A 23,530-nucleotide genomic window follows, 5' to 3' on the forward strand; every position below is an offset into this window, starting at 1 on the left:
AACTACAGGTATGCATATTTTCTGTAAAGTACATGTACAATTCTTCTAGTTTCATATAAACAGATTAACTGACTTTTACCTTGTATAATCTGTAAAATGAACGTACTGTCTTTTTTTCCATCTCCTAAAATCAACTGTCACTTACAAACCTTTATACTATTTAATTTCTTTAAAAAAGTAACATTTTTAAAATAAAATATATAGACTGCATATAGTCAAACAAAATTGCATGCACACACTATGTTCAAATCTCAAACATCAATACTTGTACAATAACATAAGCATTTATTTATTTATGTATTTACTTACTTATATTTATATAGCACAAGCAGCCCATGACATTGAGGCACTATTACTTGCAAGAGCTTAGTTACAGGAACAGTGGTATTCACTGGTACATTATGAATTTCACAAGGCATAGTAAAGACATTTTGTTTGCTACAGTTAGTCATTACGGAGTTGCACACACATTAAAATCAGGATCCCACTTTCAAAATATGTCAGCTACACAATTATTACAATTATTACAGAAACTGCAACAAAAGATGAGGTTTTACAATCAAATATTACAAATCTATTAGCAAATATGCGTGGTACTAAAGAGTAATGGTTTCAACATCATGGAGATGTACGTTGTATGATCTGAAACCTTGGCCCACCCCCTTGGTTTGTTACATTAAGTTGTGCAGAATATGCATGGGAAGATTTACATGATTTCCTACGCATATCAAACAAAAACAAAACAAACATAGATATACTAACACCTGGAGAACTTTGTTCTCTGGATCCTGTTAATGTTTCAAGATATTTTCACCATTGCTTCATTGCTATGCTACACTTTATTTGTCGTAAAACTGTTCCTCCCTTGGAGAAGTACATCATTTCGTTTGGAGAAAAGAATACCAAGCCAGAGGAGCACCACATAACCACATGCTTTTACGGATTAAAGATGCTCCTAAATTTGGTCAAGACAGTGATGCCACTGTTTTACAGTTTATTGAAAAATATGTCACTTGTGAAATTCCATCAGAAGCCACAAATAGTGATCTTCATGCACAAATTTTAAAATTTCAAAGACACAAATGTGACAAATATTGTCATCGCAAATACAAAAACAAAGGGAAACACTACACCAAATGCCGCTTTGGTTTCCCTAGACCGGTTACAAATACAGGTCAAGTGAACAACCTCATGTCTTCAGTTAGACATAGTGTGAAAGGTAAGTCACCTAAAAATACATATTACATAAAAAGAACAGAAGAAGAAAAATATATCAATGATTACAATGCAATCATTGCCCACTTATGGAATGCAAACATAGATGTGCAGTACATTGCAGACAATTCCACTGCAGTTGCATCATATGTTAAAGCATACTTAACCAAAGCAGAAAAAACAGAGCTCTAAGACCTCTGGAATGACCTGTCATCAGATAAAACAGTGTCTCAGAAATTATACAGCTTGGGCATAAAAATGCTCTCCCATAGAGAATGTGGATCCTATGAAGCAGCAGATCGTTTAACTGGTACTGCATTGTATGGTAAATCTGAAAATATAGTATGGCTAAGTCTTGGTCCTGCTAAATCTAGAAAAAGAGTTCTAAAATCATATGAAGATATAGAAACAATAGCCAAACATGATCCCAACAGCCAAGACATTTTAAAAAAACAATTTATTGGACACATACTACCCAAACAGAAGTAATACTTTGGACACCATGTGTCTATACCACATAGCCCAAAACTTCACATACAAAAATAATATTAAACCTGATGAAAAAAAAGGTAAATACAGAGTGACAAACTGTGAAGGCAGCTTAGTAAAACTCACCAAACCAAATTTAATTAATCATATCAAATTGTCATTAAAGACTCCTCAACATAAAGAACTATATTACATTTCCCTGCTACAACTCTTTAAACCATGGAGAAAAGAAGAAGAAATACTAGATAACTATGACTCATATGAAGACACTTTCAAAGCAAAAGTAAGCACTATAACTGATGTAAACTTTACACAGTACAAAACAATGTTGCACAATGAACAGCAACACGAAGAAGAACTGCAGGCCCAACTAGATAAGGACACTCCTGACAGTAGTCAACCTTCTGTAACAGGAAGCCAAGAACCACTGGGAGAACCACTAATAACAAATGAGGCAGAATTAGCTATGATAGAAGTAGAAAACACCATGTGTCAGTATGAAGATAAAGAAGACTTAACTATACTACAATCAAAACTAAACAATGAGCAACGTAGCATTTTTCAAGAAGTAACAAAAGAAATTGCACATGGTGTACAACATGAAAACAAAGAATGCACCTGCCAAAATTACAAACCTATACTATTGTACGTCAATGGTGAAGCTGGTTCTGGCAAAACATTCCTAATCAAAATCATCAGTAAGTTCCTTCAACAATTGACAAACAACAAACTGTCAGCTGTTGTCACTGCCTCCACAGGTTTAGCTGCCTACAACATAGGCGGTGTCACTTAACACCGATTACTACTCCTGCCAGTAGAACACCAAAACAAATTAGACTATTACAAACTTTCTACAGAAGCTACAATGAAACTACGCAGAGTATTAAAACAAATGAAAATGCTACTAATAGAAGAAGTGAGCATGGTGTCCAACCTAATGTTGGCTTTGATTCACCTCAGATTACAAGAAGTACTCAAAACAAACTATGAAGAGCTCTTTGCAGGAAAACACATTATTGTTTTCGGAGATCTTCTTCAATTGACACCAGTAAAAGGTGAGCCTATTTTTAAAACATTAGGACACAAACTCTGCCATAAAACTGTTGGCAGCATTGGAAATGTCAACCTTTGGCAACATTTCCAATACAGAGAATTAACAGAAAACATGCAGCAATCTGCAGATCTCACTTATTCCAACATCTTAAAAAGTATTAGAGTTGGTATACTATCTAAAGAAGCACAAGCAATATTGAAAACCCGGCACATTCCTGCACTTTATGGCGATAATGCATGTGCAACAGACGTTATGGACAATTAGCCCATAGAAATGTCAATTGTATGGCCTTAATGCCAACTCTTGCAAGCTGTTTCAAATTCAATGAAATAATGTTAAATAAAGAAATGCAACCAATAATGGAAATTAGCGCCACAGACAAACTAGATATACATGGTATGATACTGCCCATGTGTGAGCAAGCCACAACAAGACTAAATAGTTTAGAAAATTCAATTTCCAACACAGCTGGGTTGGAAACGATATTAAAATTATCCTTAAATTGCAGAGTAATGCTTAAACGTAACCTTGATGTGGACCAAGGACTAGTTCATGGAGCACTGGGTACAGTTGTTGGCTTTCAAACATACCCACATGACAACAAAATTCAGTTTGTAAATATTCTCTTTCACAAACTTTCAGAAGTAAAAAGGATAGGACGCTCAACAGCTCGATTCCTTCTCTTCAAAGACATGTGTGTACGCAGAGAACAATTTTCTCTAACTCTTGCATACGCAGCCACCATTCATAAATCACAAGGTCTTATCCTAGACAAAGCAATGATAGACATTGGTAACAGAGTCTTTAAAGAAGGCATGAGCTACATAGCACGATCACGCTTACTTACACTTAACGGTCTATTTCTAATCAACTTTGATGCAAGTAAAGTAAACGCTGATATTCCTTGCATTTTAGAATACAATAGACTTCGCTCACTATACAACCCCCATCTAAACACATATTCTGTTCCACAAAAAGTAAAACGTTGTAAAAGAAAACTAAATCAAACAGGATGTCACTGCAAATCCTCCAAGGAGAGTAAAAGAAACTAAAACTTCATCAAGTACCACAAACATAAAAGAACCAATTAGGGAAAGTAAACAAGGTATTTTGTCAAAGAAGGAAGACAAACTAAAAAAAAAAAAATCAGATACAGAACTACCTGGTCCATTTAAACTCTCAAATATAGTTGGAGTAAATTGCTATGCAAATGTAGCAATGAACATTCTATTTCAATTGCCAATTGTTGACAACATTTACTTACACAGTACAGACAAATTGTGTCTGCAAATGTTAGTACTTCATAGAAACACAACAAATAATCCTGACAACACGTATAGTGTTTATGGAATTAGACAACAATTGGACTACTGTTCTGGAATGGTTAAATTCACTATAAACTCACAGGAAGATCCACAAGAATTTATAATGTACTTACTACAAGTACTGGAAATTAAAAACATACCTATAAATGAAATCTTACAGATTTCATACATGTGGAGACATACATGCACTCTCTGCAACAATGTGACACAAGAACAAATCCCCAATGAACGCTTTGTATATAGATATATCAATACCTATTTGTGAATCCATTCCATTTCAGCAACTTGCACAAAATGCAAACCATGGTAGATTATTAATACAAATACATAGTAAATATATAATACTAATGCTTCTACATTAGAAAGCAGATTGTACCAAAAACAACTGCAAGCTGACTGGATTCACACATGGTCAAGTATCACTTGGTAAGAAAACCTTCACAACAACAGGTATAATCTACCACGCAGGAGCCACAAACAATTCAGGTCACTACACTGCATATATAAAAAAGAAATGTGGATGGTTTGAATGCAATGATAGTACCATTACTCTAAAGCAGAGATTACCAGCAAATCTTTCAAACGCTTATTTAATTTTCTTAAGACCAAAATGTATTAACTAAACTGTACTTAAACCTTAACTAAACTTGTAGTAAACAAATATAAACTGTTAGAATATTCCAACAGGTATTTAACTGCCCAAAGATTCTACAAAAAGTAATCAGATAAATGAATACCACTAAATTAGAGCAAAAAATAGATAGTTAGAATATGCCAACTGGTATCTAACTAACCCAAAATTTTACAATATCCAAACTAATTCATCAATACCACTAAATTATATAAAAAAAATAGACAGTTAGAATACGCCAATTGGTATCTAACTGCCCCAAAATTTTACAATATCCAAACAGATAAAACAATACCACTAAAATATATAAAAAAAATAGACAGTTAGAATACGCCAATTGGTATCTAACTGCTACAAAGTTTTACAATATCCAAACAAATAAATGATATGTACTGCTCCAGAAATCTGCAACAAGCCAATATATAGAGCATCAGCCAGAAACAAGAAGTGAACACTGAAAACAAACAAACAAATAGACTGTAGCATACCAAAAAAAGTTTTTTTTTAATCCAACATGGATTTTTTTTCTCCCACAGACCCAATGATTTTAGCAACAAACACTAAATATGAGGGTAAAAAAAAATGTTGATTATTCAATGTTATAAGTCATTACAAAATACCAATACTAACATGATCTTTTCTTTTATCACAGAAATGAACAAGAAATACATGTACTCCAGTTACTAAACCAAACAGTAAGTATATTATAATAAGTACAACCATCGCAGCATATCACACCCATAGTGGCTTATAACTTTGTTCCTTATAAATTTGTTTTTGGATCCCACAGTTATAAGCCACTATGAGTGTGATATGCTGTGGTGGTTGTGGCCAGGGCATAGAGTCTTGGGTGGATGGCCATATAGCCATGCTGCCAAGACTCTATGCCCTGGCCACAACCACCGCAGCATATCACACCCATAAAGTCAAACATTTTAACTATGCCTCATGGGAACTTTTAATGTCTGCAGACATAATGAGTGTTCTTAGAACACTTTTCAACTTGCCAGCGAACAATATGGACAGCGTCCTCAGGACACCCCCATTTTGTTTATTTACAAACATTTCAGAACACCGCAAGTGTTCTTAGAACAGTTTCAGCTTGCTTGCGAACAACACAGACAGCGTCCTCAGCACACACCCATTTGTTTATTTACAAACATTTCAGGACACCGCGAGTGTTCTTAGAACACTATCAACTTGCCAGCGAACAATACGGACAGCGTCCTCAGTACACCCCCATTTTGTTTATTCCAAACATGTCAGGACACAGCAAGTGTTCTTAGAACACTTTCAAGTTCTCAGCGAACAATACGGACAGCGTCCTCAGGACACCCCGATTTTATTTATTTACGAACATTTCAGGACACCGCGAGTGTTCTTAGAACACTTTCAAGTTGCCAGTGAACAATACAGACAGTGTTCACAGTACACCCCCATTTTGTTTATTTATGAACATTTCAGGACACCGCGAGTGTTCTTAGAACACTTTCAAGTTGCCAGCGAACAATACGGACCGCGTCTTCAGGACACCCCCATTATTTTTATTTACGAACATTTCAGGACACCACAAGTGTTCTTAGAACACTTTCAACTTGACAGCGAACAATACGGACAGCGTCCTCAGGACACCCCTATTTTGTTTATTTACGAAAATTTCAGGACACCGCAAGTGTTCTTAGAACGCTTTCAACTTGCCAGCGAACTAGACGGACAGCGTCCTCATGACACCCCCATTTTGTTTATTTACGAACATTTCAGGACACCGCGAGTGTTATTAGAACACTTTCAAGTTGCCAGCGAACAATACGGACAGCGTCCTCAGGACACCCCCATTTTGTTTATTTATGAACATTTCAGGACACTGCGTCTGCTCTTATAACACTTTCAAGTTGCCAGCGAACAATATGGACAGCGTCCTCAGGACACCCCCATTTTGTTTATTTATGAACATTTCAGGACACCGCGAGTGTTCTTAGAACACTTTCAACTTGCCAGCGAACAATACGGACATCGTCCTCAGGACACCCCCATTTTGTTTATTTACGAACATTTCAGGACACCACGAGTGTTCTTAGAACACTTTCAACTTGACAGCTAACAATGCAGACAGCGTCCTCAGGACACCCCCATTTTTTTTATTTACGAACATTTCAGGACACCGCGAGTGTTCTTAGAACACTTTCAAGTTGCCAGCGAACAATACGGACAGCGTCCTCAGGACACCCCCATTTTGTTTATTTACGAACATTTCAGGACACCACAAGTGTTCTTAGAACACTTTCAACTTGACAGCGAACAATACGGACAGCATCCTCAGGACACCCCTATTTTGTTTATTTACGAACATTTCAGGACACGGCAAGTGTTCTTAGAATGCTTTCAACTTGCCAGCGAATAAGACGGACAGCGTCCTCATGACACCCCCATTTTGTTTATTTACGAACATTTCAGGACACCGCCAGTGTTCTTAGATCACTTTCAACTTGCCAGCGAACAATACGGACAGCGTCCTCAGGACACCCCCATTTTGTTTATTTACGAACATTTCAGGACACTGTGAGTGTTATTAGAACACTTTCAACTTGCCAGCGAAAAATACGGACAGCGTCCTCAGGACACCCCCATTTTGCTTACTTACGAACATTTCAGGACACCGGGAGTGCTCTTAGAACACTTTCAAGTTGCCAGCGAACAATACGGACAGCGTCCTCAGGACACCCCCATTTTGTTTATTTATGAACATTTCAGTACACCGCGAGTGTTCTTAGAACACTTTCAACTTGTCAGCGAACAATACGGACAGCGTCCTCAGGACACCCCCATTTTGTTTATTTACGAACATTTCAGGACACCGCGAGTGTTCTTAGAACACTTTCAACTTGCCAGCTAACAATGTGGACAGCGTCCTCAGGACACCCCCATTTTGTTTATTTACAAACATTTCAGGACACTGCGACTGCTCTTAGAACACTTTCAAGGTGCCAGTGAACAATACGGACAGCGGCCTCAGGACACCCGCATTTTGTTTATTTATGAACATTTCAGGACACCGCGAGCGTTCTTAGAACACTTTCAACTTGCCAGCGAACAATACGGACAGTGTCCTCAGGACACCCCCAACTTCTTTACTTAAGGACATTTCGGGACACCGCGAGTGTTAATAAAACAGTTTCAACTTGACAGCGAACAATACGGACAGCGTCCTCAGGACACCCCTATTTTGTTTATTTACGAACATTTCAGGACACCGCAAGTGTTCTTAGAACGCTTTCGACTTGCAAGCGAATAAGACGGACAGCGTCCTCATGACACCCCCATTTTGTTTTTTTACGAACATTTCAGGACACCGCCAGTGTTCTTAGATCACTTTCAACTTGCCAGCGAACAATACGGACAGCGTCCTCAGGGCACCCCCATTTTGTTTATTTACGAACATTTCAGGACACCACAAGTGTTCTTAGAACACTTTCAACTTGACAGCGAACAATACGGACAGCATCCTCAGGACACCCCTATTTTGTTTATTTACGAACATTTCAGGACACCGCAAGTGTTCTTAGAATGCTTTCAACTTGCCAGCGAATAAGACGGACAGCGTCCTCATGACACCCCCATTTTGTTTATTTACGAACATTTCAGGACACCACCAGTGTTCTTAGATCACGTTCATCTTGCCAGCGAACAATACGGACAGCGTCCTCAGGACACCCCCATTTTGTTTATTTACGAACATTTCAGGACACTGTGAGTGTTATTAGAACACTTTCAACTTGCCAGCGAACAATACGGACAGCGTCCTCAGGACACCCCCATTTTGTTTATTTACGAACATTTCAGGACACCGCGAGTGCTCTTAGAACACTTTCAAGTTGCCAGCGAACAATACGGACAGCGTCCTCAGGGCACCCCCATTTTGTTTATTTATGAACATTTCAGGACACCGCAAGTGTTCTTAGAACGCTTTCAACTTGCCAGCGAATAAGACGGACATCGTCCTCAGGACACCCCCATTTTGTTTATTTACGAACATTTCAGGACACCACCAGTGTTCTTAGATCACGTTCATCTTGCCAGCGAACAATACGGACAGCGTCCTCAGGACACCCCCATTTTGTTTATTTACGAACATTTCAGGACACTGTGAGTGTTATTAGAACACTTTCAACTTGCCAGCGAACAATACGGACAGCGTCCTCAGGACACCCCCATTTTGTTTATTTACGAACATTTCAGGACACCGCGAGTGCTCTTAGAACACTTTCAAGTTGCCGGCGAACAATACGGACAGCGTCCTCAGGGCACCCCCATTTTGTTTATTTATGAACATTTCAGGACACCGCAAGTGTTATTAGAACACTTTCAACTTGCCAGCTAACAATACGGACAGCGTCCTCAGGACACCCCCATTTTGTTTATTTACGAACATTTCAGGACACCGCGAGTGCTCTTAGAACACTTTCAAGTTGGCAGCGAACAATACGAACAGCGTTCTCAGGACACCCCCATTTTGTTTAGTTATGAACATTTCAGGACACCGCGAGTGTTCTTAGAACACTTTCAACTTGTCAGCGAACAATACGGACAGCGTCCTCAGGACACCCCCATTTTGTTTATTTACGAACATTTCTGGACACCGCGAGTGTTCTTGGAACACTTTCAACTTGCCAGCTAACAATGCGGACATCGTCCTCAGGACACCCCCATTTTTTTTTATTTATGAACATTTCAGGACACCGCGAGTGTTCTTAGAACACTTTCAACTTGCCAGCAAACAATACGGACAGCGTTCTCAGGACACCCCCATTTTGTTTATTTACGAACATTTCAGGACACTGGGACTGCTCTTAGAACACTTTCAAGTTGCCAGTGAACAATACGGACAGCGGCCTCAGGGCACCCCCATTTTGTTTATTTATGAACATTTCAGGAATCTGCGACTGCTCTTAGAACACTTTCAAGTTGCCAGTGAACAATACGGACAGCGGCCTCAGGACACCCCCATTTTGTTTATTTATGAACATTTCAGGACACCGCAAGCGTTCTTAGAACACTTTCAACTTGCCAGCGAACAATACGGACAGTGTCCTCAGGACACCCCCAAATTCTTTACTTAAGGACATTTCAGGACACCGCGAGTGTTATCAGAACAGTTTCAACTTGACAGCGAACAATACGGACAGCGTCATCAGGACACCCCTATTTTGTTTATTTACGAACATTTCAGGACACTGCCAGTGTTTTTAGATCACGTTCATCTTGCCAGCGAACAATACGGACAACGTCCTCAGGACACCCCCATTTTGTTTATTTACGAACATTTCAGGACACCGCCAGTGTTCTTAGATCACTTTCAACTTGCCAGTGAACAATACGGACAACGTCCTCAGGACACCCCCATTTTGTTTATTTGCGAACATTTCAGGACACCCCGAGTGCTCTTAGAACACTTTCAAGTTGCCAGCGAACAATACGGACAGCGTCCTCAGGACACCCCCATTTTGTTTATTTATGAACATTTCAGGACACCGCAAGTGTTCTTAGAACACTTTCAAGTTGCCAGCGAACAATACGGACAACGTCCTCAGGACACCCCCATTTTGTTTATTTACGAACATTTCAGGACACCGCCAGTGTTCTTAGATCACGTTCATCTTGCCAGCGAACAATACGGACAGCGTCCTCAGGACACCCCCATTTTGTTTATTTACGAACATTTCAGGACACTGTGAGTGTTATTAGAACACTTTCAACTTGCCAGCGAACAATACGGACAGCGTCCTCAGGACACCCCCATTTTGTTTATTTATGAACATTTCAGGACACCGCGAGTGTTATTAGAACAGTTTCACCTTGCTTGCGAACAACACAGACACATATTGCATCCTCAGAACACCCCCATTTAGTTTATTTAGAACATTTCAGAACAGCTGTGTTGTCCGCAGGCAAATCGAACATAACAAGAGGGTCTACCACATAAGAAAATACAACATTTAACCCATCTCATACTCTTCCACCCTCCCCAAACACTTTACACACCAACACACTCTACTAAATACAATTTTTCAACCAAGTTTCACTGCGCTGTCTGCGGACGTCCGCGAATCCAAGATGGCGGGCACTACCGAAAATCTGACGCGCTTCATGCTGTACGCCGTCCAATCAGCAAACACGTTGCATGTCCGCGGACATGACGTAAGCCGATTGGCCAATCAGGACACTGTCCGCGGAGCGAACAGGGAAGTGTGTCCGCGGACCGAAACAGATATCCCTAATTTTTTTTACCTACTTTTTGGTCATTTAAAAAAAACTACTGGACGGATTTTCACCAAATTTGCAAAAGCACGCTTTCGGGACCAAGCCGCTACTCCTGGTCCAAATTTCGTGAAAATCCATCCAGCGGTTTGGGCTGTAGGCGTGAGCAAAAAAATGTTGCCATTCAGTCTATAGGAAAAAAAAAAAGTTTTGGGACCCCCCCTTATAACTTTGCCCCCCCTGGACAAATCCTCACCAAAATTCAGCGTGGGCTATATACTTTTTTTGCAAAGTTTGGTGAGGATTCGTCTATGGGGAGCGAAGTTATAAGCCGCTCAAAAAGTGTCCAAGTGTTCTTCCTATGGAAACAGCAACTTAACCATAACTACATGGCCACTACCGTGGCCATGTAATATATATATATATATATATATATATATATATATACATACAACAGCTAATCATGGGGAATTTGATAAAACAACAGCCGTGTTCGCACCATGTTGCACAGGCACTTGGCAATTTTTCACCATTTGTACAAAAAGCATAATAGTTATGAACATGCAATTTACTCTCTAGATACCTCATTTTACATCCATCAGTTTGCCAATTCTAAAATTCTGGACATTTTCGGGGCAGACAGAAACAGAATTCAGATGATAACATGATTTCCAAAATGTGCATGTGGATCAAATATACATCAGTATAACCAGCTTGTTACTAGCTTTCACATGACCTATGAATACATGCAGTGTGACTTATTATTGCGGAGAACATCACTAGCTATGATAGTCCATTTAACCTAATTGGAAATCTTCACATGTATCTTAGTTCTCAATTATCCAGACCAGTTTCATTTCTTGGAAAGCATGTGACCAGAGCCTCATGGACAGAATTCCTTTTTTAAGGCTGGGGAAATAGCTATTAGCCTCTTTGTTGTTTGAAGTTCAGAAGATCCTTATCATCCAGCAGACAGTTCAACTCTGCCCTGTGATGCCATAAGGCCATGCTGACATCTGGCACTTTGTCCTGTTATCTGAAGGTGACCACAATTTTGATCTCAAAACATTCTATTTTTTGGTATTTTTCCCCACTCAGAACTGGGTCAGTGTTTATCCGGCCCTGTTATAAATTCTTGGAGTGTACATCAGCTTTAAGATTTCCCTTCCAAATAAAAAGCCAGGTAGGCCTTTGAAAATCTGTCCAGCGACAAGCAGCAGGGTCGGTATCGAGGTTTTAATGAAATGTACATGTGACCCAAGGAAGCAAAGTGGTATCTTCTTTTCAATTGTTGCTGGTATTTTTCCTCTGAAGCATATTATCTATTTTAATACATTGAATTTTGTCAACACACACCAAGTCTGTTTCCTGATAACTTTATTTTAGCAGGGGAACATTGTTCTCATGTCTTGATTTTTAAACTGCAAAACACACTTGCTAGGCCATTTTAGTTTCTGTGTTTGAAAACCCTGCTTTTCATGTAGAAGGGGCTTATGAATTTCTTCTGCACATGCAACTGAAAGGCCTATTTTCAGTTTGACCTTTCCTTTTGTAATGAAAGATAGGCCTTTGGATTTCCAATGCTTGGTGTGAGAAACCTGACTGTATTCTCCTACCTACTTCCAAGGGATCTTCCATTCAGGCGGCCAGGGAAGGTCCATTGCTTTTGGATCCCGAACCTGGGGTGGGCAAGCGAGGGAGGATCACCTGAGTGGATGGTTGTGGGTGATTTGGAGGAGAATACCCAAGGGCAATCCATGAGGCCTCATTACGAGGTTGGAGGTAGCCTTGCCAGTAAGATCGGCAAGGCTACCTCCATACCGACATGAAAGTCCGGCACCCGTGAATGGCCAATTATTGTCCCACCGGACCCAGTAATTGCCCTTTTGCGGGTGCCGATAGATCCCCATTCCGATGTCAGCCTCATGGGGCTCAATGGGAATGGGGATGCCTGTAGCACCATCACGGTTCATAACGGTGCCAGTGCTAGAGGCATGCAGTGGTTGCAGATGCCTATAATTCCACCAGGGCAGACCTGGCGGAATCAAAGGCACTGTGGCAGAACTCAGAGTTTGCCGTTCCGGTAACAACGGTACGGGCAAGCATACTGGTACCGTTGATACCGGACCGGCAACCTCGTAATAAGGCCCATGGTATTCCCACTTCCTAATTGCCCACCAACCCACTCTCCCTCTTCATGGGATATTTCCACTCTCACCCCATCTCCCCTCCCTGTTTCCAATAAGTACTGGGACGAGGAAGAGGTGATCAGGAGCAATGAGGATTACCCATAGACACAACATAGGGATACAATCTAACATCTTTGAATTGTCCCATTAATAGAGTCAGGCAAGGTCACGCACATTGCCCCAATTGTGCACACCTGGCTCCAATTGACTCTCACCTGCATTATAAAAAGGATGGTTCTACCAGTCAGAGAGCAAACTGGGGATGCTGACTATATCAGAGGAGCCAAGGAGCAGAATACTGCAGGAAGAGGTGCCCAAAAGGACCAGTGGAGTGTGGGACGGCGAGATGCTGGTCTGGTGTGTGTAAGGGACTGCAGCATGGCAAGGGAGCCATGTCTCCAGGAAGCCAGAACATGACGGAAAGCAGGCTGTTGGCCTTGTTCAAATCAATGCTCAATCCCCTGGGATATGTTCCAATCCCAGGTGTGTCCAAGGGGCATGTGGTGAGATTGTGACCTCGACCCAAGAACCCTTAACCTGCTCGCCTGCACCGCGCTACTGTTGGTGAGTTTCTTGAGCCAGAAAGAAAATCAGTAGTGTGTCGGTAGCTCTAGTGGGAGTAGGAGAATTGAGAAAGGAGAACAGCCCGCTGAGCAAAAGCAGGAAAAAGCAAAGTGAAGAAAGAAGAACGGAAAAGGCAAAGCGAAGTAAGTGAAAGCAAAGCGAAAGTAAAGCAAAGCTGAAAAGCGGGGAGAAAGCAAAGCAGAGTAACAGAAAAGGGCACTAGAGGCGCAGCAATAAAGAGAGACAGATTAAGTGCGCTGCCAGTGCGTAAACAGCCCATAAAGGGAGCAAGCGACCCAGAAGTGAGAAAGAGGGTGCAAGTGACCCGAAATACATGCAGAGTGCAAGAGGCACATGAATGAGAAAATGAAGGTGCAAGAGAGCACAGTGAGTAAATGAAGGTGCAAGAGAGCACGGCGAAAAGCAAAGAGAAGTGTGCAAGAGGCACAGGAAGGTGAAAGTAAGGAGAGGAGTGCAACAGGCACGTAAAGGTGGAAAGAAGATTCAATTGTGCACAATAGAAAATGAAGGTGTGCAGGCACAGAAAAAGAAGAGGTGCCAGAGAATAAGAAGAGGGGTTACAGGTCAGAGTGGCCACGCCTGGGAGGAGTAAAGAACCCAGAGTTCTCAAAATTCTCTGATACTACCCCATGAAAGAACATATAGGGTCTAGGCTTGTGGAAGGGAACCCTAACAGGCCCACAAAAGACATTTTTGAACTTTGTGAAAAGAGGCTTAGACTTGTGGAAGGGAACCCTGAGAGGCCTAACAAGAACTGTGTCTTTTTGTTTCAAATTATATTTATTTTTTATAATGTGCTTAATACTGAAAGAGATTTCTAAGTGCAGACCCTGGATTCAAAACTGTGTTGCTCTACATCGCCTTGCTTCCAAGAGGAGCGTTTTGCCACTGAGCTATACTGCCCTGAAGGAAGGGGACTTGAGGAGACCCACAGTCATTGTGAACTCTATTGACTTGCTGCAAGAACCCTACGTGGAAGGTTCCAAGGGCAACCTTGTTGAATTGAACTACTTTAAATTGGCAGAACTACACCTATGGGTAAGACTACCTGAAACTAGCTCAGGTTTACATTTTCTTTTGAATCTCCATTTTACTTTTAAGAAGATCCTTATCACATTTGATTTAAGAATGTGGTCAAGAGTAGGTTTGGAAACAGACGAACTCTGGTTTTGGATTTACCGAAATCGACGGCCCTTAGAAGCATCAGTAGAGGGATCATTCCTCTTAGTGTTAGGGCCAAGTAGGCATTACGCCAAGCCCACAAAGTTTGAAAATAAAGGTTTTCAAACTGTTACTTTTGAGTCTCTCTCTTGATGCCATGCCTGTCTCACATAGGCCATTCACATAGCTCTTCCTTGTGTTACTTGCAGAAGCACACGCAGTCTGCATGAATAGGCCCATTTTCAGTGTGGAAGTTATTGAAGGCTGGCAGGTTATTTTTTCCAGTTGGTTATTCAGTTATGTATGAATGTGGCTCTATAAGGAAAAGTGGTTGCAGTTGGTTATTGAGGGTGAGAGGGATAGCATAATGTTGTGCTCATCTGTTGGTGCATGCAGAACCAGTAGCAACTGGCATGTGTGTGTGTAAGCTGGGTGTGCTCTGTTTTGTGCACTGGAGCTCGTTGTGTCTGGAAAGGCGGCATCCAGTGTTGAGTTTTTGTTGTCCGAGTGATTGGGTCTGTAGCTTTGTTAGAGGGTAATGTGCGGTTTGAGTGTTTTTGGTGGGTTGTTTCACTGGCCCTTTGGGCGAGTGTTGTAGTGGAGAAGTGTGGGTTGTGTGGAAGAGAGAAATGGTTATTGGGTTTTGAGTAATCTCAGGGTATTAGTAGCTATGCTATTGTTTTCTATTCAGAGTTTCTCCCCTTGTATCCCTTGTTTTCAGTTTATGGTTTCTAGAAGCAGGGAATGCATGGGTTGGGCAGTCCGCTTGTGTGGTTAATTACATCTCAGAGAAGGTGATCTGCTAACCAAATCACCCTTTCAAAAAGTCCATATCAAAGGCAATGTGGCATGTGCCCTACTGCATCTGTCTCCTGATCTGCAGTCCCTGCTCTCCAGTGGCACACGCTCATCAGAAAGCAGAGATGACAGTTTCCCTTTGACATCTGCTGTGACAGCCATGTCACTGTAGCATAGATGCTGCATTCAAAGTCTTCACCAATGTTCCAAAACAACATGGCCATAAGGAATATTGGCAGTTCAATCTTTAAAACTGTGTAGATGATAGGAGACAGTAGGCTATTTTGGTTAATGGCTTTTTGTAAGAAACTAAACATTAACCTGGACCTAGGTTTGAGAGGTTTTACAATTAAAGTAAATGGGTTGGACTGCGGGGAATGCATTAGCACCAAGTATTTCCAAAATTGTTCAGACTTAGAAGAACAGTGTAGCAATACATCATACTAATTCACTGAAGAGGCAATGATTTGGGTAATGTAGGAGGTGTGTGCCTTGCTTTGATGATGAAACAATACTTGGATACACTATTTCCATTTTCCTGACACTATCTTTGTCTTTCCCAATCTGACTCAGTGGCAGAAATGGAGATGGGCCACCAGATGTAATAGCAAAATTAAAAAAATCACAGGAAAATGTTAATCAAGTAGTGTCAGCATTCATGACAGATCACAACCAATTATGGATTTCAAACAACAAATACAGCTCTACATAACCAATTTGAATATACATGATGAGTACAACTAGCTGATGAAGGTTATGCAGTATTCCTTCATAACATCAAAGCAGTACTTCAAATCTGCTAAAATACTACACTCAGTGTACACCAAAATAGTTTTTAAGGGCTACTTATCACATATAAATATACAAAAACAATAATAAAAAAATTCAAAATGTTCTTCAGTGTAAACGTGTCTAGAATTCATTGGGCTTCATTACGAATGTAGTAGAAAGGCAACAAAGGCGCTGGTAGTGCCTCCGGCGCCGTTGTTACCTCTCCGCCACATTACGAGTTCTGCTTGCTGGTGCCGGACTGCACGCGTGGTCTGACCAGGCGTGCAGACCGGCACCTGCAAGCAGAACTCGTGATTGGACTGGCACCGTTATTAATGGTGCCGTTGCAACCATGCTCCCGACCCCCATTCTGCCCTATGGGACAGAATGGTGATCGGGAGGCCGGCCATACCGGCACCCGCGAATGGGCAATTACTGGCCCATTCATCTCGTAATGGGCCTGTAATGGCCCATTTGCGGGTGCCGGGGCAGGTAGCGAGTCTGGCGGTAGACGTGCCCTTAATAAGGGCACAGCTACCGCCAAACTCGTAATGAGGCCCATTGACATTTTTTGGCCCGCGGTTGCAAGATGATACTTGGGAAAATGAGTTACATGGGATATACATACCTATGTAATAGGTAGTCCTAAAACGGACTGTTTTCGGGTACACTGAGTGTAGTATTTCAGCACATTTAGAGTACCGCTTTCATGTTATACTTTTTTTTGTATCCTGACAATCTGTGAAACTTTGCAATTCCCTTATGAGGTCCATTTGAAGATTCCTAAAACAAATTCAATGGGCCTCATTACGGGTCTGGTGGTAAATCTGCTGGTGCTACCAGTGGGTTGCTGCAGGACCCGTCATAATTTACCAGCGAATGACTTCCCGGTGCCACTGGGCTATTACAAGAGCGGCGGCTGGGAAGTCAAACGCTGGTACATTTGTTAATCCCCATTCCTGTAGAGTCCTATGGGAGTGGGGACAAGGGAGCACCGCCACCATTAGCAATGCTGCCGGTGCTCCCGTGACAAGTCTGCCTACCATGGATGCTGCGCCCAGCAGGGTCAGACCTGTCGGGCACAGCAGCTCTGGCAGGCAGACTTGTAGTATGCTGGTCCAGAAACAAGGGTGCCAATGAGTTTACCGGCACCCTTGTTTCCGGACAGGCAACATTAAAAAGAGGCCCAATTAGTCTTTGTGCACTTTCCATAGATGCTGTATTAAATGCCTTTTCCCAAAAATGTAATATCTTCTTCGTCCTACGAAAAATCGCTCTCCACAAATCTTACATACTGCTAATCTTCCCACATCGCCATCTTCACACCAAAAAAATTTACTTAGCCAATGCTTCTAAAAATATTCTCCAATTCTCCCACATCACTTTTTGATTTTAAGTCAAAATCACATGTTCCTCCGCAGTCCTCTGCAAAATTTTCAGGCACTGAGAGTTTTCAGCATCTTCTTCAGTATTTCTATCAATTTTTCATCCCATAAAATTGTTCCACAAATATCTTTCAACCTATAAAATGTTCCACAAATATCTACTCAAATATCAAATGTGCACTCTTCAACCTCAGAACTGCTAATGACACAGGTCACTGCCAGTTCAATGCAAAATAAACACCTCCCTCCAATACAAAAACAGGCTTCATAATATATGTTCATTCAACCATCACACATTGCTTTACATCACATTTAGAGCCGCAGATACAGAAGGGGACATTATAACTGCAGTGACATAAGCCGCCAAAATACATGATGTCCTATCTGTCTAAAGATTGCCGTGAGTGAGAACAGCTTTGTCGTTATAACCACAATCCTTTTAAACACAACTTTGTAGAACATATGAAAAGACAATTAAACAAAACCAAAATTTGATTTGTTTAAATTAGTCAAATTCCATTGCAGCGGCTATACCCCCGGTCACAATGAGAGGCTGCGGGTACACATACAATTGTTCCATACATTGAAAAAACACATATTGCAAAGGTTTCAGATTTAAATCAAATATTCTTGAGGTGAGACTATCCAAACAGAAAGACATGTAAAAGGCTGTGGTGAAACATCCATAAAATAATATGATCACTGCACCAAAATACAAACCGTTGTAATGTAGGGTAGGACCAGAGGGTTCATACCTGCGGTTACAAAAGCCTGCCACAATGCACAACATCCAATTGGAGCGTTGATAGCCGCGGGTCTGGTCAACCACCAGTAGCCGGGGCTACCCATAGATTTTTTTGCAGATTCAAAAAGACATATTAACAAGGTGTAAAACAGCACAAAGGTACACATGAGGGCATAGAATCAAAAACACATACAATTGTGTATTGTAAAATCAATGAAATAACATGATCAATCCACAGAAATTATTATCGCTGTATCCACGGCTAAGGCGGTAGTTGTAGCCATGGCTGTACCCAGCACAAATACATGATGTTCCATTGGCTTGTTGGTACCTGTGGCTAATGCCTCCTCTGACAGAGCACAACGTTTCATTGGCAGCTGCTGTAGCCATGGCTAATTTAAAAATAAGGCACCAAAGGTATTTAAATTTTCCATAATATTTTCAGAATTGTTCAGTCTGAGAAGGACAGTGCAGCCAGAAGTCAGACTAAGTCATTGTGGAGCCCATGATTTGGGTAATGTAGGAGGTGTGTCCCTTGTTTTGATGATGAAACAAGACCTGGAAAAACTATTGGAACATTTTCCTCACACCGTCTTTATCTTTTCCAATCTGATTGAGTATCGAAAAAGGAGATCGACCATCAGATTTAATGGTAAAATTAAAAATCAGGGCGACATGTTAATAAAGTAGTTTCAGCATTCATGGCAGACCACAACCAATAATGGATTTCAAACAACAACATTCACTTCTACGTAACCAATTTGTATACACATGATGGAGTAAACCTAACCAATGAGGGTAATGCAGAATTTCTTCATAACATCAAAGCAGTACACCAAATGTGCTAAAATTCTACACTCAGTGTACCCCAAAACAGAATAACCAGGACTACATATCACATATAAAAACACAAATAAAATGATAAAACATTCAAAAACTATTTTCAGTATAGCTGTGGCTAGAGTTCATTGACTTTATTTTATAGCTGTAGTCACAAGATGAAGCTGGGGTGATCACATAGGTTTTGATACATATATACATATTAATGTAATAGATAGTTCTTAAAAAGTACTCCTACGAATACCTAAAGTGTATATTTTTGCATATTATTATTATTATTATTATTATTATTATTATTATTATTATTATTATTACTTAATATTTGCAGGTACAATCCACAAAACCCACTGCTACAACCTCCAGTTGTTGCTGCGGTTGACCGCACCTCCAAAATTCAACATCCCATTGGGGTACATGGTAGCCACAGTTCTGAATATATGTTTGAAAAGAAAATATTGACATCCCTATATATATGATACAATGGTAATGAAAAGGTCACCACAATAAATGACAACTCATGGAGTTATGTAAGATAGATGATGATAAAGAGAACATAGTATGTATGGCACTACACTAGGTGACAATGGGCCTCATTACACGGACGGCGGTCGTCCAAGGTGCTGTTAGCACCTTGGTCCATGCCGGTAAAATACTGGCACTGCCTTGGAGGAAAGGGGAATTACTGCCCTATTCCAAGGTTGGTGGGGCGGTAATTCCCCCTTCCCCCATTGCCCTTCCCCATTCCCATTTTGCCCCATAGGGCATAATGGGAATGGGGAAGGTGCTAATTACGGCACCGCAAATTGCGGTACCGTAATTAGCTCCCTGGTCCCTTTGCGGGTTGGTTTTTAACGCCTGCAAAAAGCAGGCGTTAAAGTCTCCAACCCGCAAAGGGACCTCGTAGTAAGGCGGTAAGGGTTAATGGTCACCGGTACCATTAGCGGTGAACGTTAACCGTTAGCCGTGTAATGAGGCCCCATATATTTAATGGGTACAATTACACAAAACATAGTAACATGGGTAAGAATACACAAGCTGCAATACATTGGATAGGGCAGCTCAAACTAGAGCAGGGTGACTGAAGCAGTTACCTATTAATTTTTAAAAATTATATATTTTATTTCATTTATATGTATATATGTAAATAAACAGTATTCTTTTTACTTTGTTATATTGTTCTTCTAAGAATTCCCATTTTAAAAACCACACTCCTTTCTGTATTGAGTTTTTGTTTTTACAGAAGTCTGGAAACACACAGCCAAAATAAATAAGGCTCTCAAATACCTACCATGCCACTGACCATGGCGTTTTTACGACAACATCATCTACCTATAGAAATAACTTTTAAAAATAAATGAAACACAAAAAACCCAAAATCTATTGCTGCTGGAACAGAACTACTGATACCTGTGGCTATCTGTAGTCCTACATATCCCCAGTTATTAGGAAAAATGATTATGTGAAAAAAATCCCTCTCTTGCCCCCAAAACCAAGTGTCACCCCACTCACTATCAGTTACCCACACTGCTACCAAGGTCTCCCCACCTCCCTCTCCCATTGCACCCTTGACACATGCTGTTTCATTTGAAATGTCGGCTATTCGAGGCTCTAGCCGCTGCAACAGAAATCTTTGTTTTGCAAACTCAGTCAATAGACCTACGATAACTCCCAAAATTCACTTGGTGTCCTCCAGTAACCTCCCCATCTCTAGACTAATATCATTTGCAATTGTTTTAACCTACAAATAGATGTTTAACTACTTTCCTTTACCATTATCTGTGACTATAACCGTGGTTATCTTTCGCATCAACAGAAAAACAAGATGGTGGTCGGTTCCTTTATAAAAAACCCTGGTTTTGATAATTAACCAGAGATGTAGCTACCTAATTTTGGGAAGGGGCACCCCCTTCTCCGTCAAATATTTAAAAACTACTGCATGGAATAACCCCAATCCAAGCATGGATCGTGAGTTAACACTTTGTGCCCAAGATGTTTAAGACCTGGTCCAAATCCATCCAGCGGTTGGGCTTTGCCCTTTGCCAAAAATGTACCTTGTTTGGTATGAATGGTAAATATGCTGCAACTTAGGCAAGAAATGTTTCTCTTCTTAATAACCTTTTTATTATTTAACAGATCTTATTTAACAGATCTTTACAAAACTTTGCATCTGGGGGGCTGCATGTCCCGAATAACTTTTGAAATTTTGATCAAATCTGTTACTCATATCAAACGTTATTGACATTAGAATTGTAAGGGATTCCAATGGAAGTTCGACTCACTTAAATTATAGGGCGGCTATCACTGCCCTTTAATATTACACGGCCTGCGGTAGCGCCCGTGTAGTTATGGTTAAGTTGCTCAACTCATTGGAAGATCACTGTTTGGGAATCTTATAACTACGCTCCCCCTGGACGAATCCTTGCCAAACTTTGCAGAAAAAGTATATGGCCAGTTCTGAATCTATCTGGCAAGTTTGGTGAGGTTTCATCAAGGGGGGGAGGGGCAAAGTTATAGGAGGGCCACAATTTTTTTTCCATAGACGCAGTGGAAAAAAAGATTTGCTCACGGCTACAGCCCAAACCGCTGGACAGATTTTCACCAGATTTGTGCCAGGAGCGGTGGTTTGGTTCTGAAAGCGTGATTTTGTAAATTTGGTGTAAATACGTCCAGCAGTTTTTTAAAACAACCAAAAAGTAGTTAAAAAACGATTTGTTTCTGGGTTCGGTCTGCAGACCAATTTCCTTGTTCGGTCCGCAGACATGCATCCGATTGGCCTAGAGGGTGACGTGATGTCCGCAGACATTGGATGCACCCACTGATTGGATGGTGAAAAGCGTGAAGTGCATCTGATTTTTGGAAACGCCCAACATGTTGGATTCGTAGACAGTGGTCGGTGTCCGCGGACATCACAGTAAAAACGTGTTAAAAAAACACAACATTACACTTGTCAAACTTACCAAACAATCTCTGGGGAGGTGAGGGGTGATGAGGATGGGATGGGATATGGCCATAAGAATCTACAAAAAGTCTGCGAACACTCCGGATGTTCGGGGACAATCCTGTGATGTTCTGTGCCTATCTCTGCATTACAGGGTTGGGAAAAAGCAGTTATTGGATGGCTTAATACTTTGGCGCCACTTAATGAAACTGCATGACATTTTGGAATTTTATTCTAGAGTTGATTGTGAATGGTTTTGGAAAGTGCAGAGTTGTTTTGTCAAAAGGGAACAACTTCAGAGGGGGTCCCAAAATATTGCAAAGGCTTATACATATGGTACCATTTGACGAATCTGCACAAAAGTTTGCAAAACGATTTTAAATCTAGATATAAATGCAAAGTTTGGTTGGATTCTGTCAAGAGGGGGCTAAATTAGAGCGGGTGTCTCAACATTTTTAGATGGCTTATATCTTTGTTGCAGTTTGACGAATGTGGACAAAAGTTTTTAGAAAGATTATAGACCCAACCTTGAATGTTTGTGTAAAGTCTGAATGGATTTTGTCAAGTGGGGGCTCAAGTGGGGGATAAGTTATATGACTATTGTATGTACATACATTTAGACACTTTTGAAAAAATAAAACGTGGGCGGATTTCATGCAAACTCGTGTAAGGAACATTGGCAAGGACATTAAAGCATCATAACCCGGACAATCTGGCGACTGGCCATGACCGCGAGGGACAACACTTGTGGTTAAGGTGGCCATGCCCTCCTGGGACCGGTTATGTGGTAAAAGTATTCGAAGGTGGGATAGATTTGAAAGGGAAAAATATGTGCTTGTGCTAATATGGTCATAGGGTTCAGTCTTCACCTTCTGCAGGCTGCCATGGAAAGGGAAGAGGGGATCGGTTTCAATTGTTTAGCACTGCAGGTTCCCGCTTTGGGAACCAGGGGTGCTAATGGCCTTTATTCCCCAGTGCAGGGCCTGGAATGGAGGATAACGGTCCGAGCCTTCGTTATTTATTTATGTATTTTTTATGTATTTATGATGGGCACACAGATACACTTCGCTTGGGCCGATAACTTGGGCTGCCGGTCCGTTATCTCCCGTTTCAGTGCCTGGAACGGGGGATAAACGATATATTATTTAC

Source organism: Ambystoma mexicanum, chromosome 6p (assembly GCF_040938575.1).
Source record: "Ambystoma mexicanum isolate Mex_15411 chromosome 6p, UKY_AmexF1_1, whole genome shotgun sequence".
NCBI classification, from domain to species: Eukaryota; Metazoa; Chordata; class Amphibia; order Caudata; family Ambystomatidae; genus Ambystoma; species Ambystoma mexicanum.